General features: G+C 40.9%; 1 protein-coding gene across 1 annotated transcript in view; it reads left to right on the top strand.

The window, feature by feature from the left end:
* Positions 1 to 5,828, top strand: part of LOC306826823 (ATP-dependent 6-phosphofructokinase, platelet type-like) — a 371,729-nt gene that overhangs the window by 9,107 nt on the left and 356,794 nt on the right. The gene's annotated exons all lie outside the window — the stretch shown is intronic.

The raw sequence follows: 5,828 nt of genomic DNA, 5'->3' as shown, positions 1-5,828 counted from the left end.
GCTGAACATCGACCCATAAACACACTCGGTTGTGATTGGTCAAGACAACGAAGAAGACACAACGTGATTGGCTGTACGTCATGTCGCTAAGGTTACCAAACCGAGATTTACATAGGTCGTTTTTGAAGGGCAATTACATTTTAATACTTAAATGTAAATTTAACATTTCCAATTTTAAGTGTTGTGTAATGATGTGATTTGAATTTATAAAAACGTCAGAAATTAACCCTTCTTTTATGGGACGTTGAATGTAATATAATCTCTTGTCCAGCAGATGTCGCTAAAAGATCGTGTTTAGATCACAGGTTTCTTCTTCCAGATATCCAATCTTTTAAAAGTACCTCAAATAAAGGAAATAAATAAAACTAAGCAGTTTATCTAAAAGGGAGGCTAGAGTCCACTTAACTTATTTCAAATCTGTACTGCATTTTATTTACTTCATTATACACAATTCTCAAGACTGCTCAAAAACAGAAACACTTCATCATAGAATCTCTGCATCATAGTGATGATTTTATTTCACCCAGTGATTTCTCCAGGTTACACAAGCAAGTTAAAAATACTGTTAAGCCTATACGCCTTCATATTGGGCGTTTTTTAATTTATTGTTGTTTTATCTACTGCGACCAATTTGTGACTTATTGATCTGCAAGGACTAATATAATGGGAGTGTTGCAATAATGTATTTCAAAGACATCCCAGGAGTTTGTGCTCCTTGATCCCATTCTGGGATGGCATCTTTTATTTTTAAAAGAAAAATGTCTTTTAATCTTCTTTTTTTGATCTTTATTCTTCAAAACATGAATTATGGACTTTAAATAAGTGACACCACTGTGGAGTCTGAAGGCACCCATTGGTCCACGATTCCCAGCTGGTAATTCAGCCTTGTCTACTGCATATTTAAACCCAAGATGCCCATTAAACCTGATATATTTTGGCGGACAGATGTGCAAAAACTGGAATGGCTGTTTAAGTTTGATGTGATTATGCATGCTAATTTTGTCTGAAAATCTTGTTCCATTTCAATATTTGAACTGTAATATAAAAACATTTCAAACTATTAAATGGCTTTACACTGTGTAAGATGTCAGCCTGACATTTGGTAATGAAAACATTTAAAATAATGTTCTTAGTTATAACAAAGTGCAATGACTATAATGTAAACAATGAAGCCTTCAACCTTAAAATAAAGAGTTAAAGTTTGTTAAAGTTTATGCTGCTTATTATATTTTAAAGACTGAGATAAATAGCTGTGTTAGTATTAAGGGAGTTTGCCCGAAGTGCAGAGGTGACGCCCTCGCTGCATCTGCCCTGTGGGGTCAAATCCAGCCCCAGGCCCTTTTGGAGCATGTAATCCCCACTCTCCTGCCCTAGTATTTCCTGCCGCTTAAAAAAAGGGCAAATGCCAGAAGGAGAAAAAAGTAGGAAAAAAACCAGTCTGAAGATGACGCTGAGGGGAATTCTCTGCAAATACTACGGTGCAACTGTAACCTGCCTGGCTGAAGGAGCAACAGTGAAAATGTGAGTGCAAACAGAGTGCCATTTAATTTGTTTAAGCCTACCACACATCAAACTGTGGCGAGATCTTAATATGGGACTAGAAGATGTACATGTTGGAACCCCCAGCTGCTCTATTTAAAACTTGTTTCTCCCCGCCTGCTTTGACAGTAGCTTTTCTTTTTCTTTTCTTTTCCCTTTTTTTCAAAATTTCTTTTGAGGCACCCACGGTCATCCCTTGTGTTTCCACTGACAGCATGTGGGAGCTTTTCCAGCAGCATGAATGGGAGGCCTTGGTGAGGAGGCAGAGGAGGGTTTTTTTTTTTTTTTTTTTTTCAACAGCGCTCCAACATGGAAGCTGGTTTCCAGTCTGCCACTGTGTGCTAGTTATCAGCAGAAAAACCTTGATCACACAAAGCGAGGTGAAACAGTCACGCAGCAAAAAAATGTTCTTTATGAAAAACATGACTTTATGAAAAGCAAACTGTGGCCTTGAGATGAGGTCATTCTTAGTGGAATTTAACTTTTTTTTTTTTTTCAAGGATTAGTGATTCAAATCAAAAACTGTGATTCAGTGATTTCATTCAAGGAGCTCTGCCGTTATAATATTCTTTAAAAACTGCATGAAAAGCGACTTTTATGTGCAAACAACATATCTTCAAAGTGGCTGCGTGCATCTTGCCTCGTCATTAATTTGATGTGCAACCGTAAAAGCGGGACATAATGCAAGGACGATCAATCAGACCCATAAAAAAAAGTGATTTCAAAGAATTAAAAACGCTTTCATCGCCTCAGTTTTATTTCCACTTGTTTTTTCGTACAGTTCAGTTCAGTTTATTGCGCCGTGAACTCGCGAGAAATGTAACTTTCTCTTGTTGTTTTGCCTCTCGAAACAAATGCAATACACACATATTTTGGTGTTTATTGTTACATATGGTTGTTTTATGGTGTGAAAAGAAATGACAAACAACTTGAAAATATTCATTTTTTAATTTCATGCTGACTTTAAGGTCAACTGAAGGATTACAAACGCCTTTATAAGGTGGAACAAACTCTCCTCTGTCTGCTCTTTAATCCCTTATTTGAATAAAGTAATAAATGGTAAAACTTCAAACAAGGCTGCTCTTTAAAATTGGTATAGTTTAACATGCGGCCCAAAAACAATAAATCCTTAAATGTATTGCAAACAGACTAAATATAACGGGAGACTTCTTCCTGCTGCACCCCGTGTGTTCGGTGTTGTCAGGGATGCGAGCGAGCGGTGGCGTGTTGGTGTTGCTGTGCGCTTTCCTCCAGCTAATCCAAAGGATTTCTCAGAGGTCTGGACTGTCCAGACGCTGCTTCATCCAGGCTTAAATTATCCATCAGTGTCAGATGGAAAACAAAACCCTGGCTTCTCACGCTCTTCCTCACTATTTGCTTCTTTTTTTTTTTTTTTTTTCAGCGTTCTTCTTCAGATACAGTTTGCTGGGTAAAGATGTTTTTTTTCCCGCTACATGCTCTTACTGTTGTGTACATCAAATAAACAAAAGTTCACATTTGTCCGGGCTTCGCTAGTCCCCACGGAGGTTTAGTTTTAACGCTTCAGCATACAACGCTAGTTTGGAAGATGTTCTTCCGGCGTTGCACGACAGTTTGCGCTCGACCCTTTCTCGTGTTACCATGACGATAATCCGCCCCTCCCCCCCCTCCTGTTGGCGTATAAGTGAAAAAAAACATTTCTAAAGTTTGACAGGGAACTTCGCTGCCCTTCACAGTCTTCAAAGCAACATAAATGTTTATGGGAGGAATTCGGCATGCAGACTTTGAGCTACACTTCGATCATGCATGGGAGCACGATATCTGCAGCCAGGTTCAGAGACTCGAGGCGTGAGGCGGCATTGTATTTCACAGATCTTTTTTTTTTTTTCTTCTTTTTATCACTTGCTACGCCCTCCCCTATTTTTCCTTTATCACATCCTCTCTCAAAGGGCACATAAAGGATGGAAATTTGGAGGGAAATCAAATGAGATCATCATGGGCTGTTTACTTAAAGCTGGGTCCATCTTTTGAGGGCAGAGACTCACTTCTCCCTCTATCAAGACACCCTGCACCCAAAACTCCTTCACGCCCTCGTGGCTCACGGGGAAATAAAAGCGATTGGGACCACGGATATTTGCACATTAACTTTGGTATTTCGTCGGCTGGAATCAGCTGTAATTTTGAAGAACTGAACAATATCCAGCGGCGTTTTTTGCCTCCCTGGAGGAGTTGCGTTTGGAAACATGAGGATGAAGCTGTTTGTGGCTGTTTCATTCATTCATTAAGTCAGTCTTTATTTAATCATGAGAAATGATGAGAAATACCCTCGTTTATAACGATGTTGCAAGTACAATTAAACCGAAAAGACGACAAAAACAACAAATACAAATGACATCAATTGTGAGTAATGTGAAAATAAGCAAGCAGAGACGATAAAACCATCGTTAAAAACAGCAGCAGTGAGTTATGATCCTATTTTTAAATCAACCAAGCAGCTTACATTGATGCCATCTTTTAGTGCATTTGCTGCTTTTGTTCAAGACATTAAGGCAGCTTTAAAGGTTCACTCTTCTTCTCTTCATCTGTCCTCATCACCTCATGCCGGGGATTAGCAAAGATGAAAGGAGTTCTGCAGACATATGCTTGCATGTTCAACTGAGGTCAAACCGTGTCTGGACGCACTTCAAGATAGTCGGAGTAAAAAAAAAAACAAAAAAAAAAAAAACGTTATGCAGAGTCTAATTAATACCGACATGATGTGAAATATTGACTTGCTTTCAGAGAGCGAGTCCCGCAGGGCACCTTGCTTGGCCACTCGCCGATCCGACACGGCTTTGCTCTTTTTGCACCGAAATGTCAATTTCTCCCCAGACCGTTTCATTAGCGCACATTTTAGATGGATAGTTGGCCCGGGGTCTGCACTCCCATCCCATCCACTTTCCTCCTCACCTCTGGGGCCAATTAGGGCGCTGGAGCTGAAAATAAATGAAACTCGGTGGCAAAACAGCGTTTACTTCAAAACCTCGCACTTAATTTGAAGATCTCTCTCTGATCTGAAGTTGGATTAGCGGGGTGATATTCCCTTTGATCTCACAGGTTTTTGCATTTGTTGCCAACTTATTGAGCGGAGACTCCAGAGGACCAGTTAGTGCTGAATGTGTGGACGCATGAGGTGCGCACACACACACACACACACACACACACACACACACACACACACACACACACACACACATACACAGACACACACACACACACAAAGAATAATAACAATGTCCACTAACACAGTAACACATTTTTCTCCACTCCCTGTACATCCAGAAACAAACAGGATTTGCGAAAGCAGAAAATAAAAAGTCACAGATATTTATTCTTTTTTTAGATTAGAGCCTTCAAAGGAGCCAAACAAAAAGAGCTACTCTTTGTTATATTGTGTTACAAAGATCCAACATTAATCCATCATGAGGACAGCAGCCTTCAGCAAAGTTACAGTGAAAAGAAAAATCTTTCTTTATGAGGCAGAAACCTGGAGCAGAACCAGACTCATGATGAACAGGCAGAAACCTGGAGCAGAACCAGACTCATGTTGAACAGGCAGAAACCTGGAGCAGAACCAGACTCATGATGAACAGGCAGAAACCTGGAGCAGAACCAGACTCATGTTGAACAGGCAGAAACCTGGAGCAGAACCAGACTCATGATGAACAGGTCGAAACCAGACTCATGATGAACAGGCAGAAACCTGGAGCAGAACCAGACTCATGATGAACAGGCAGAAACCTGGAGCAGAACCAGACTCATGTTGAACAGGCAGAAACCTGGAGCAGAACCAGACTCATGATGAACAGGCAGAAACCTGGAGCAGAACCAGACTCATGATGAACAGGCAGAAACCTGGAGCAGAACCAGACTCATGATGAACAGGCGGAAACCTGGAGCAGAACCAGACTCATGTTGAACAGGCAGAAACCAGGAGCAGAACCAGACTCATGATGAACAGGCAGAAACCTGGAGCAGAACCAGACTCATGTTGAACAGGCAGAAACCTGGAGCAGAACCAGACTCATGATGAACAGGCAGAAACCTGGAGCAGAACCAGACTCATGTTGAACAGGCAGAAACCTGGAGCAGAACCAGACTCATGATGAACAGGCAGAAACCTGGAGCAGAACCAGACTCATGATGAACAGGCAGAAACCTGGAGCAGAACCAGACTCATGATGAACAGGCAGAAACCTGGAGCAGTTTCTGGGGTAAAACGAAAAACTGTGACTTGAGTACACTGGTCTGTTAGTTTACACACACACTGT

The sequence above is a fragment of the Symphodus melops genome, assembly GCF_947650265.1.
Source record: "Symphodus melops genome assembly, chromosome: 7".
In the NCBI taxonomy this organism is placed as follows: domain Eukaryota; kingdom Metazoa; phylum Chordata; class Actinopteri; order Labriformes; family Labridae; genus Symphodus; species Symphodus melops.
This window is presented reverse-complemented; position numbering and strand designations above follow the sequence as displayed.